Genomic DNA, 14,728 nt, shown 5'->3' with positions numbered 1-14,728 from the left:
CTTCTAAACTTTGGATGGTAGACCCAGTAGATGCTGTCCATGTAATACTACTAAGGTGGGAACCATATAGCATGTTTTGTTGTCCTGCAGATTTTACCAAGCGGATAGAAATGACCTTTAAAATCCAGTTATACAGTCCTTTCCTGGTCATTCCATTGGATTTCTAATGATCTTACTATTTAAGAGCTTAGATAAGTACCACTGAACAAGTGATTATATTTTCAAAGTTAGGTATTTTTACTAGATCTCTTAGGACCAACTGCTTTCTTGAAGGCAAGTAGTAGTACTTGTGCTAGTAGTGATTATGTGATCAGGATGCTGCACTGATTACAATAAATACTGAATTTAAATTTCCAAATTAAGACGCACAGAATGCATTCTATAAAATGGAACATATGCACAAATTCTACTATCATAATGATTTATTGCTTTTTCTTAGTTTCCCAGTAAGTTATATTTCATGCTTTTAATTGATACTCTATTTCAATATACAGAATTCTAACAAACTTAACTCCAAAGAATTGACTTACAATGGAACCCTATACAAGTTTCCAATGGCCCTATTGAGTTCAATAAGGTTTGCCAACAGGTAAATGCATATAGGATGGCAGCTTTATAAAATACTTCAGTATTTCCCAAACTTATTACAAGGCAGTTTTTTCTGCAACAAACCAAGAATCATGTGAGGGTTCTTCCACCCTGGAATAGCCTGCAGTGGCTGAATTAGCATGACAGAGCATTCCCACAAATCAAGAGTTGTTTATTCAAACTATCATTCACCACACACTGCAGTTTATCATGAGTTAAACAATCTCTGGTTTGCCAGTCATGTAACATGAAACAGAACACTGCATGGTGGTATCTTCTCTGGGGAAAGGTAATCCTGTGGCATCTTTGCAACAGAAGCAAGTCACTGAATGCACACACATAGCAAAATACCTGGCCCTACTAGAATCCCCTGAACTCCTTTTTCTTTTTTCTATTTGATGTTGTAATTTACTGTGAATGCATATGTTTTATGTCATGTTCTTTTCTTCGCCCCCTTTCATAAGTTTTCCCACCCACCCATTTGCCCACTTGTATTTTGTTTGTTTCTGTTATATTTGCAAATAATTAAAACCCTGCACATTTATTTCACAGCCTATAGCATGCTATAGCATGGAATATGGCAATTCAGAATATAGACACTTTTCTTAGTAACATGCAAGTTTACCAACCCAAACTTCTTAAATCAGGAATAGAAGTCAATATACTCCATATAATAAGGAAACAGCATCGTACACGCTAATTTAATCATTAGTCATACATTGACTAGGGTCAATGTAATTCAAGATATAAGTCTAATTAATAAATAAAATATTTTAAAGCTGTACACCTCTTTTTGTTTATGTAATTTAGGACTGTTCACAAACATTTGCTTGTACAAATTAAACAGCAATCTCTTTAACTTTAAAGAGATTAATGGCAAAACTGCACACCGGGTGAGGTGCGCTTACTAATGTGCTTCATCTCATATGAAACCTGATGGCAAAGGGACCATTCCCCTTTCTTTGCTCCCACAGTTTTCTTTGCTACTCACATTGGCAAACCAACTATGTCCATCTTATTTCCTTATGGTACAAGGAAGCCACACACTTACCATGGCATAAGGAAATACAGAAGCCAGACCTACAGCATAGACAGACATATGACGTAGCAAGAATCATAAGGACAGGTGGAACTATATCATCTGATGACTACAGTCAACATTTAAATGATCATTTAAAGGTTTCTAGGCTATGTTTAAAGTTTAAATGTCGGTTATGCCTAAACTTGTCCAGTTCTTGGAGCTTCAGGAAACCATCTGTGCAAGTGCCAGATTCACCCAGTTTCAGAAATAGTTCTGGCCTAGATTAAGTGACTTTTCATAATCCCCATTAACCCTCCTCTGTCAAGCCTCCTGGACAGTTTTACATCCACATCCTAATAAGTCGTGGAGGAAAAGCCACAAAGGGGCTGCTGTCCTCTCCCTACAATCAATGCTCTTCAAATGGCAGCTCCTGCAGACAGGAAAGGCTGGTGACTCCTATGTCAGTGGGGCATATTCTCATTCTGCAGCATTTATGCTGAGCTTTATAGAAACTATTGATAATGCTCCACAATGGCAAACCTATTTTGGGGGTAGAGTTCAGCACCATGGAGAGCTCTGATAAACCTTGAAAAACCTGTTGCAAATGGATAAGGAGCTCTGCTGACACAGTCACCAGTCTATCCTTTTTCAGGCTTTTGTCAAGCGTCACCACCGTGATGGCACCCCCTGCTTTATTGTAGAATGCTGTAAATGTTCCTTTTTCACAGGCTTGTAACACCCTCTTAACATTCTGTGATATCTTAATTGTATAAAGATTAAAGATAAAGAAAATAGTCTAGCCTAGCAAGCTAAGCTAGATTGAAATGTTACTTCTGCACAATCTCCACCACATATGCCTAATACATGTTTGATAAAGTGGGAAAGAGTAGAGAAGCTAAGCATAACTTACTTTAAACTGCTTATTTTAACTTGTAAAAACAACATTAATTCAGTCTACTGGAGCAGTTGATTGCCCCTGCCATGCAACTCCCTTTGGAACATCACAGAGCATAGCAACAGACATAAATACCATTCTTAAAATTAAAACACCAGATAATTTTGCTGTAATCTGATTTAGACTTAAAATCATCCCCTTGGTTTTTAACAGGTGCTGTTTTCCTCCCTTTTTCTGTGAGTCTAGAACATAAAGTAAGGATCACTGAATAAGGTCTAGCAGAAATATAAAAAGTTCAAAGCTGGAAGTCAAACAGATGGTACATAATGAAACATTAAGATATGACAATAATAACACAGAAAATTAGTGAGCCATAGCAAGGCAGCAACAACAGGGCCCCCAAGCCTGCTAAAATTTTGTTAACTGTTCTCCAGTTGACTCAGTGGTGGAAAGTTCCAGGGGCTACTCTACAAGGTTTATGGTAGCAGCTATGGATGACAGTGCACCAGAGATTTCTGGGATACTTTCCACATGGGGCTTTTATTGCAGCACCACCCTGCCTTCTTCAAGGAATTTTCCTGGGGCTCCAGAGGTCATAACCCTCTGTGCTTACCCACTGCTTTGACTGAGTTTATTCCAGTCTTTAAGAGAATAAGACAAAATGGAAACATAAAGAACTCTAATACAGTACTGGGATAACTCCATCTGGAAGCACCCATGGACTTTTTGTAATATTTGTATTATTTATAAATGTACAAGAAGAATGCCATAGAAATACATAGCCATTCCTTCAGCAGGATGCAGAACTTCACAAAGCAACCTGTGCAACTTAACAAAGAAACTCTTTCATGATTCAGATAACCCCAGGTAGAATCTCTCACTTTGTCTCTTCAGTTTCTAAAGTGCATACTGTGCTCTCTGATTAGCATGAACCATGAAGTAATCCATGCACATGAGAAAAGAGGGGACAGAAGAACGGCCCGCAACTCTCCCATGATATGCTCATAACCTCTAAATTGAGCAAAACATTCCTGTAACACCTCTGCTGTAGATGACCCAAGGAGCTTCAGCTAGTGGGCAGTACAGAAATGAAATTTTAAAAATAAAGAAATCTGAAGCCTGAAAGTTTACATGTATTAGTTGAACTATGCTTCCTTTGCATATCTGCATGTGTTTTATGTAATATATGCAAATTTAGTGTTCTTTTTCTGCAGCAGTGAGACCAAGTAAAACAAAATGGACAATAAAAAACAACATTTCCACCATTCTGTCTTGCCTAGCATTACCTGCCTGGTCTCTAGGGTCTCATGCAGAGATATTTTCTAGCACATACTTGAAAAGACTTTTAAAATTGAAATTCCAGGGATTAAACCTGGGCCTTTATACAATTTTTAAATTGCCACTTATCTTTACTGCCTTAAGCTTCTTCATAATCAATAGAAAGATTGGGATATAAATATTGTACAATCATATAATAATGATAATATCTGCATTAAAAGATCCAATATGACTTAAATAAATTGTTCTGCATCAAGTGACCTAAACACCCTTGGGACTGTAAAGCCCATGTGACAGTTTCTTGGTAGAAAAGCATGTGCAAATACTGTAGATATGGCAATAACATTTCATGAAAATCACATACAGTAAATACTAGTTGTATTTGTGCCCCTGTTGTATCTTTGGTTTGAGTTAGTTTGTATATTATACAAAAAAGTTAGGAAACAAAGGTAGTAAAATCCTGGACTATTTTACTTCAGATAATAGGCAGAAAAAACATTTTTTAGCAATTCCCCAACATGACCAATATCCTGCATGTAGTGAATTAACATCATGATGTTTATTGATGGGCTACATAAAAAAATATTTTTCTGCACAAGAAACTGTTTAAATGCAGAAAGGAACTTGAGTGGTACAGCTACCACCTAAGCTGATCACCATAGCTTAATGGTGTCCTTAATGGTATTATCTCCTCCATTCAAGCTGTATCCCTGGGGTGCACCCAGGATACTCTAAGAAATACTTTACAAATGCCTGAACCAGCGCTCTGTGTTAACAAGCAGTTCCAAACAGTAAAGGAAAATTCTAACACAACTGAATGGGACAAATTCATAGCAACAGCTGCAACAGTAGAAGCAGCCACAAAGTAAGTACTTCACAAAATATAGCTTGCTCAAGATTATACCTTATACCTGCTGTATGAAATTTGGATTGGTTACTTGTTTTGTTTTGTAAAATAAATGTCAAAAGTCTTCTAAAACAGTTTTTTTAACGTAATGCAATGTACTGAATGACTAAAAGTATACTTGCTAATTAATTGAAGCATATTTAAGATTAAACTTCTGTTACGTATTGAAAAGGGCAGCACTAGTGGAAGCAAGCAGGTTGAGGCATGAGGAGTGGCAAGACAATATTTACTGAGCATGCAGTTTGCCGAGAAACTCATTCTTTGAATGATTTGTTGACTCAGCACTCATATGCTTATTTTGCTCTAGTAGTACTATTATATCCTACTGAGCTAGGACCTGAACACCAAATTAGAATACAATCTTGCAGACAGAAACACACAGGAAATTTTTCTGTCTGTCACAACTGTAGTCCCATTTGGAAAAGTAAGTAGTAGAGTAATATTCAAAATGTAACCATTCAGGATGCAATAGCAGCAATATGTAAGGATCCTTAGGATTTGCCTACCACAGTTTCTGTTCTGCACTTCAGTAACCACAGTCCATACATGAAAGCCAGTCAATTCTACTACATTTAGGAGCATTGCGCTCTTAAAATGATAAAATATTAACAAAAACATTTCCTGCTCATAAATAATATATATATGACTAACTACTATAGAAAGAATGAGTCATCTTTGTGGCAAACCCCACCGCCTCTCACAACAGATATTGCATAATAAATTAGATAATGCATACAGAGGATGATCCAACCAAAATTAGACATATTTAAATCTATCTGATTCCAGTGAAAACTTTTAACACATTCTTAAATCTTCCCCATTGAAATCAAAGTAACTGAAAACTGCTTAACTTTGGCTGGATTGTTCCGACTAGATTCTAAGGACTGGGGTTTCTTTCTTTTAATGGTGTATAAGTGTCCAATTAATTTGGGCTTTATACAATTCACTACATAAGAGGTCATCATGTTTCCATATGCCTTCTAATATTACTGAGTCATACCAATGATTGTAATGGGGTCTATCTCTGTGGACACATGAAAGACAGGAAGATTTCTTGTATACAGTGAAGACTGCTCACCTTTTTCTATTACTGGCCAAAAATTCATAAAACATTTTCCTTGCAGAATAAAAGCCATGAAATCTGGAGCTGAAAATGCAAGCAGTAGACAGAGTATCAGAACTGCTCCCTAAACTGGATGCATGATTATTGTCACAACATTTTCCCCTTAAGAAATGAATCTCCAACAGTAGATGCTGTGAGAACTAGCGGTGAAAGAATGGAAGCTTAAGCTGGAGTGTGGAATGAAAGGCATCTCAGTGTTGAAACCCTCTTTTAAATGACTTGTTCAACAAACAATGATGTCCCTAGAAGTGTCCACTGCAGTCACCGCTGCCTAGTGCCGTCCTCACATTTTCTTGTCTCTCCAAAGGCAGCAAAGCAGCCATTCAACTTGCACCGAGTCTGAGATTTTCTCACAATAGAATTATACAGACCATACGGAAAGCCTACAGAAACTACAGTTTCTGGACTACTCTTGTGCCTTTCCATAGTGTATGAATGACAGTAATATATCAACTGTAGCTGATGCTAAAGTCTGGGGTGATGGCTTTTCAAGATTCTTTCCTCACATTCCCAGATTCCCAATATTACATATTCCTAGCAAGATTTACACAAATCACACTAGAACTATGTAGGTTTCAGCTTCCAATTTGCACAAACTGTGCTACAACTATGTGCAGTCTTAAACTATGCAATCTGTGCAAATTTCCTTGGTCTTTTTTTAATATAAAAACTTCAACCCTCTTAGAGACTCAAGCATACACAAAAACCACCTGACTTGGCCTGTTTCTAGTCATTGTATTGAAGCAGTCAAAAAATCCATCAAGCTTAAACAAGTGAAATTTCCCAGCATCAACAGATTCCTCAGGGAAAGCTACATCTGTTGCTGCTATCAGTTGTTCAGCTTTCAAAAGCAGGAACAGCAAAAGAAAAAAGAAAAAAAACCACAAAAAACTTTTGTCAGTCATTTTAATAAGAAAAGAAGAAGAGTCCTGGTAGATCATGCCATTTAAGCCCCATCAAATTCAGTTTCTCACAATGGGGAGCCCACAAGCAAGACAGGAGGGCAACTGCCTTCTCTTGCTGTTATTCCTCCAGCAGCGTACTTTTCAGCTGATTGTTTCAACTGTCTCTTTCTCAAGAGCCTTCCTCCCCTGACCCCCTCTCTACTTGTTGATCATATTTTGATTCTTCCCAACAATTGTTACTCAAACCAGCTGTCTTTAAAGTAGAACACAATCACCAAGAAGGAAAGGCAATAGACATTTTGACATCACATTCCAAAGGGATTGAAGAATCTACCTCTTGACCATAAAAAGAATAACGAACAAGGGGAGTTGCAGCAATTTGATGTATTTGTGCCTTTTCATTTTCCTATGGTTATTGCTGGTATAAAGATATATTCAGCTTCTGGCTATATTAACTGGTAGACAGAAGGAACCAGACAGATGCCATGGGAAAACAAACAGGAATCATCCCAATGTGATGAATGGGAATCAGCAAAATTCAAGGAATCTTTGCACATGAGCAGGTAAGAGCATAACAGTGTTAGGGACTCGAGTACAGTGCCTCACTCCCAAGTCCAATTCAAATCATGTCAGCGACTTGACTCAGGAGCAGTGATCAAGTAGCTCAACTTGATATTTCTATGGTTTTTACAACCAAGTCACTTTTTGGCATGAAGGAGCCTGTGAGAAGAAGGGACAAAGGAGTGGAGGAAGGGGCAGGGGAAGAAGGATGGGGGTTGTAATACAGCTGGTCCCCAGCTTACATCCTTAAGAACACACAGACTGCCATAAACCCTATATAACTATCTCTATGAAAAGCTGTAAATACCTCTAGGGAACTATGTGATGAGTTTTGTGACATGTCATTAGTGGGTTCATAGTTCCCTAGAGATATTCACTGCTCTTTATTCTGCAGCCCCAGCTCAAGCATACCCAAACTAGTGTGTCTCAGGACACGTGTAAGACCTCAAGGATGAAGCAAAACCATAGCAAAACAGTTTCTGGGAAGGGCAGAAATAGAGGAGTTCAGATGACTTCTCTGTACTCCTCTGTTTTTGTTTTAAAGCTTGAAATACTGTTTTTATTCATGATTTTCTAAGCCATGAGGAAACTCATGCCCAACATTGACTAATAATGATAGAAATGAAGCTAGTGCTGCAGAATCAAGGTTTTGTTTGTAGAACCATTTTCTTTTTCTCATCGTAAATGGTCTTGTACCAGCTGAGGGTATGGCAGCAAGGCAAATGCTAAAGAGAAATTAGATCAGTATTGGCATACCCATACTACAGATATGGAAATGATGCTGAACTGACAGCATGCACACACATGCATGCGCGCGCACACACACGCACACACACGTTGACAGAGAGAGATTGAGAAAGAGAGGGAGGGACGGAGGGGGAGAAAGAGAACCAGAACCTCTTGGAATAGATTTTGGCAGGCTTGATCTCCTCCAAAGTGGTCAACAAGTCCAAATATTACCCAATTCTATAAAAGGAAAGAAACAAAGTTCTGATTATTTTCTCTGTTTTGTTTTAGGGTTGATTTTGTTTGGAACTATGGTATTTTATTATTTTTATGGTTTGTTCTGCTCTGCTCCGGCATGTTTCCAGGGAGAATAACAGTGCTAGGCTGGAGGCCAGTCATGTTGAGAAAATCATTTCTCTAAATTGCAATTTTGATAAATTTGAGTAACAGCAGAGCTTTGTTTAAATAAATCATGGCTGTTGTAAAGGACTTCAATGCATCACTAAAAGAAGTGCAGATGGGAGCATGGGAGGCGGGAAACTCTCCACACAGCCACACACACCTCCTACCATCAGCAACCTTTTCTCTGTTAAGGCTGGCTCTTGAGACATGACTTGAAAAATTCTTGCAATGACTTGAGACTCCACTTAGACTTGAAAGTACAGACTTGAGACTTGACTTGAGGGTTGCAGTAAAGGCCTTGAACACATCACTGGACCACAGATATTACTCCAAAAGTCAGTTGCTTTGATTATACTCCTAAATGTGTGTGTGTTCTATCTGTCTTCCCTAGAGACTGAATCTGGGCCTGATGCTGGCATGGGAAAGGAAAGGGACTCATCCTTGGTAACATGAAAGGAGCTTTAATAGAACCTTTTTTCTGACTGTATCTGTAACTGTGAGGTAGCATACTATCATGTTTATCCAACTCTATTTTATGATTCTATGATACTGGATTGAACCAGATTTAATCATGACTAGGTTGGCCCCATAAGATAACAATGACTTAATTATCATATAGGTTTCATGAACCCCAGATATGCATGAACTGTTACTAATTAATATATATTATTATTTACTCTAAAGATACACAGGTCTATCTTTATTTCTTTACCTCAGCATTCAAGCAAAAAAAAGTTATTACTGATGACGTTAATCAAAGTTTATACTATAACTGATAATACATAGTATAAAAATGTATGTATGAAATTTCCAAAAATGATAATTCTTTAGAAAGTCACATCATGCAAATAAATCATACCCAGACTAAGGAAAATTAATTAAGCAGTATATACTGTAAGCTTCATTCTAAATTCTATGCAATGAATATAATAAAGTATTGGAATGGGGTGCATTTACTTCTATGGACAGCTTCAAAAATGTATAAAACAATAGCAAAATTCTTAGATTTCTGTTCCATATATGCACACATATATCTAAATATTAACATTTATAGTGACTGTGTAACCAAACAGGTATGTGCTTGTTAACAGATGCTATCTTTGTGATTGTGAACAAAACTATCTTTGCCTTCTCCATCCAATTCCCTCAGGATAACATGATGAAAAGCACCACAGCTGAAGATTTATACATTGCCCATGTTGCCAGAGAAACCATAATTCCTGAAGGACATCAGAAGTGAAACTGAACCACTTCTAAAACATTACCTAATATGTAGGGTGCTGTATCCATAGCTGCAGCCAGAGAACCCACATTTAGTTTTTCATAAACAGAACCTTGTTTTAATATAATGTCATAAAGGGATTAATCTCTTTCAACATGAACATTTCCATCTGTCATTATAAAAACAAATTATAACATCAGTGTGGTTGGGTACATTATAATTTTAACATGAGTTTCTCTTTATACAGTCACATGAAGGACTGGAATAAACAAACTCTAATGTGTGATCTATCATAGCAATATGTGATATCAAGCAAAACCAACAACCTTCTTCCCCTCAAAACCCCAAGATCAAATAAACTGAAATTTTGCTTTCAGATGTTGTAGCCCATATTTTGTATGTTTGAAGTATAACTTCCATAGTGTCCCTGATATATAACTTTCATGTAAAATAGTTAAAATGAAATAAATGTAAAGGACAGTCAGTCTAGTCCAGAACACAAAATTGGCGTTTCCAAAATGAAGAGCAATGAAGTCAGACAGTTCAAATGCCTGCAAGTAAATATGCAATAAACATAAAATGAAATACAAAAACATGACTTCTTGAAGTAGACTGTCAATAAGCAGAATACTCTGTGATATGTCTACAAGACAAATGTTATTTCAGGACAGTTTTTCAACAATCTGACAGGCAGGCTGATAACTGCAGCTGTAGGAATGTACTATAATGTAAACTGCAGCCAAGGAACAATACTCAAGTACATTAATATACTAAATATCTAGATTACATGTCACCAAATAAATGGTGGGCAGAGCAATCCTATGAAGCACAGAAGGGAAGATCCACAATCATTCACGTTTTTATTTACTTATTTGTTCATTTTATTCTTCATTAATCTGCTCATTGGAGGAGTATACAGTGCAAATATTTAAAAGACTACAATCTAATGCAACAAACAGCTCAGGAATAAAGATATATAAGAGCCATCAAAATTTAGAACTAGGTCTTTAAAATGCCTACCAGAAAAGAAAGATCTTTGTTTTGTACAGAAAAGCTAACACTGTAGGAAACATGCAAACCATTTTGGGGGGAATACTGTAAAAGTAGGGTACCATAACTAAGAAGTCCCTCGCACTTGTAGCCACCTGCCTATCTTCCTTTTGTTAAGGACATCCACAGGAAGATGATCTAAGAAAGCATAAGGGATGAGATATTATTTCAGAAACTCTGGTCCCAAGCTATTTAGGGTTTTAAAATTCAAAACCAACATTTGAAGTGGGCTTGAAAGGGGACTGAAAGCCAGTATCGCAAAACCCTTTTGGCTCCCAGTAGCCAGGTTAGGAGGTGTTGGGAACTTCATTTTGTTATCCTGCCTACATAGTTACACAAGCAACATATCAGGTCATCTTTTCTAAGCTTGAAAGGTACAGCCCTGCAGCCAGATGGGTGCTCACATGGAAAAGCAGAGGCCTGGACTCAGTAAACTTATCATCCTATCCTATCCACCCTTTGCCCACTTCCTATGTAGTCCAATGGGAGAAAAATTACTATGTGAAATAGTTTCACCTGTCCTCAATTACATTAGCACATAAGCAAATTTAACCTGTGAAAATGCTCTGTTTCTAGAAAGGGTGCTGCCCTTGCAATTCTTTTTCATGTCCTTCCAAAGGGATCAGGGCAAAGAATTTCTAATTAAAAGTCTCTTGTTATTTTACCACTGTTCACTAAAGCTGGCTTTAAAGTAGAAAGGAGAATTGCGGGAGTAACAAAAGAAACAAGCACAGCTAGAATGCTGAACATTAGGCTTAATGATAAAAAGTTGATTCCAAACTGATTATCTCCCCTCCTTTCCAAACTGAAAAGCACAGACTAGGCCTTTAACTTAGGTCCTCCTGTTTCAGGACTAATTGCTTAGAGTGTCTGACACGTCTCAGCTGGCCCATTCTTAACATGATGCAATATTCTTGGACGACTGATGAGCAGTTCACTGCCTTCCACATCAACACTCACTAGTTTCTCACAGAATTTGCAAATGGTGATTCTCAGCAGCTGCCTGGCTAATCTGTAGGTTCTCTGACATTTCAGCTGCAGATTCTGCCTTCTCTTTTAAAGTGACAATCAGAATCTGTATTCACAACCTTTGAAGGCCTTCCTTTTGGAGGAGTGGGTTCAAGCCCTACATGTGCTATAACTACAGCTAAGTGGGTCTGAAAGAGCACCATTGCCTGAGCACGACTTGGATTGGTGGGAGGGGTCATCAGAGTAAGTTTCCTTGCTGCCTCCTCTCAACAGCACTCTACAGAAAAATGGTAACAAGCACTCCCCCCTCAAAAAACACCCCGGTATCTTCAAGAATGAAGATAGTTTCAGAGGGGGAAACATTCACAGACAGCACTCAGCCTATTTCTCTTCAGCCCAATTTTAAATATGTTTGAGCACAATGCAGTACTTGCCCATATTTATTTCCTCTACTCCATGAAGCTGTTTACTCTTAGGCTAATTGGGTTGCAAGAGGAATGCTTCTACTTAAATTATTCCTTATTCCTGTATTTATTCCAAGTATTTGAAGAAACAGTATCGAGTGGTTCCTTTGCAAAAGCCACAACCACTCAAAGTCTTCCAGTGTTGAAGTCATAAGCTGTAAGAAGCTCTCCAATGGAAGTGGGGCAGTTTGTTCTTCTAGCTTTTCTCCTGTCATAATCTGGGGAGGGGGAGCAAATCTGTATTCTATGCCTTCATTCTACATGTGCTACTGTGAAAGGAAACTGCAGTCCAGCACCTTTTCAAGGAAACCCAAGTCTAAGTCATAACAAAGACACTGGCATTACATTTGCACTGAAGTAGCCAGGGACTCGGAACAGTACATGAAAGTAAACTTTGCCTCTCTTGTAGTTCATGCTGTTCTATGATCCCTGGGAGAAATACTTTCTCATTTCCAGAAGCTTAGCAGGTATTTCATTATTTTTATGAAGTGTCAGAACACTTTTCAAGCAGTCGTGCCTTTTTATTTGAAACAACGTCTTGATCTATAAGCCATCCTGGTGGGTGGCAATTTGAAGTGCATTCACAGTGATGATGAGCTACTGGCAGCTGCTTACCTAGTAGAATATGGAAGCATTAGCAAGAACTGCATTTATATGTCAGTTTTGTTTGTTTGTTTTTACTGTTTATTCATTGCTATGTACACTCATTTAACACTTTCTCATGCAATTCTTGTGAGATGAGCATAATTTCTCATAAGAGAAACCAGCAGGGCCTCTATTTCTCAAACATGTTGTAGTATTATCATGCATTCTCCTGGTTAAAAATCATATAGACATATCTCTATGAATAAATATCTAACTACAGAAGGGAAGCAAAGTTAGAAATGACATAGGAGATCAGTGATAAACTGCAGGGTCTTTAGTAATTACAGAAAATTGCTGCTACTAATCATCAGTAATTAGCATTCCAACATTATTTTGACAATCAAGGGAGTGATAATGAGGGAGATGGCTGTTTGTCCAGTCTGTTTCCCAATCTACATTTCAACATGAACAAATTTACTATTACCTCTGCAGAGCAGGATATAGTCAAATGCACACATATTTATGTTTCTCCCCACACAACAAACAGAGGAGAGGGGCAATTTTGACTAAGCAACAGGCACTATTACCCCTTTCTTCAAAGTTGCCACATAGCAAAGCTAATGAATAAAAACTGCCAAAAAGAAAAAGAACAGGAGGAACAGGAACAGGAGCTGCAGTTTCAGATTTAGTCTGTTGATGCAAAAGAAGCAAACCCTGCTGTTTGGTACATGAAAAAGATGAACAAAGTTTCCATTGCATGAAGATCTTGTAAGCAATAGCCCCTTAAGGGCAGCAAAATTGTGGTCATGGACAGCTTTCTTGATTCCCACCATAGTACCCTACTCTTCCCCTTTTTTAAAAGGTTGACTCTTTTTTTTCCCAACAGCTGGAATTGCCTCAGAGAAAATAAGAACTTCCAGCTGCTGCCACCATCCTTTTTCATGAATCAGGGACATCAAAGAAATCTGTGATGGATTCAAATTAATTTGTATTTCTAGGAGTTTGCAGATTTGACAGTGGGCCTTCTTTTTCTAAGTCACATGGATTCTGCACACTGGTAGACTGTCTTTTCACTTTGGGAGAATTTTGGACATCACCTAATTTGCATTTATGCTAATTTGTATGTATGTATTATTTATTTATTAAATACATTTTACCTCACGCAATAGCCTGAAGCTCTCTGCAATTGACAGATTTGCTCAAGCATGTATTAGTGTGAATGCAAATTAGCACAAGTAGAATAAAATGTTGGTTAAAAAAAAATCAGATACTGTTAATGAGAACCAAATGGAGGGTTACAAGACAGAAGATAGTAGCTCAACAATACTGCAAGCAAAAAGGATCTCGGAATTGTTATAGATCAAAGCTGAATATTAGCCAATAATGTGACATGGCAGCCAAAAGGAAAAATCAGCATTAACAGAAGTATTAGGTGGGCTGCACTAATAGCAGTATAGATCCAAATCATGTGAGGTACTGGTTCCCCTGTATTTGGCACTAGTGAGGCCCCCATCTTGGGTACTGTGTCCAATTCTGGGCACCACACTACAAGAAAGATGCAGGCAAAGTGGAAAAAGTTCAGAGGAGGTCAACAAAGATGATCAGGTGCCTGGAAACAGAGTCCAATGGGAAGCAATTGAAAGAATTTGAATGTTCAGCCTTGAGAAGAGGGAAATACAGAAACACTTTTCAAATGTCTGAAAGGCTACCATACAAAGGGGAGCTAGGATCTCCTCTTGATCATCCCATTATGCAGGACATAGAATAATGGGCTTAAGTTAAAGGAAGGCAAATTTCTAAAGGACATCAGAAAAAACTTCCCAACTGTTAGAGCAGTACAAGAATTACCTAGAGAGGTCATGGACTTTCCCACTCTGGAGGCCTTCAAGAAGTGGTTGGACAGCCATATGCGAGGGATGTGTAAACCTGGACTCCTGGACTAAGCAAGGGGTTAGACTCAGTGGTTTTCTTGGTTCTTCCAACTCTATTGCTCTATAATTCCAAGATTCTATTTCACAAACTTCATAAAATC

The sequence above is a fragment of the Varanus komodoensis genome, unplaced genomic scaffold (assembly GCF_004798865.1).
Source record: "Varanus komodoensis strain SLA01 unplaced genomic scaffold, ASM479886v1 scaffold13_1, whole genome shotgun sequence".
NCBI classification, from domain to species: domain Eukaryota; kingdom Metazoa; phylum Chordata; class Lepidosauria; order Squamata; family Varanidae; genus Varanus; species Varanus komodoensis.
Note: the sequence above shows the minus strand (reverse complement) of the source record.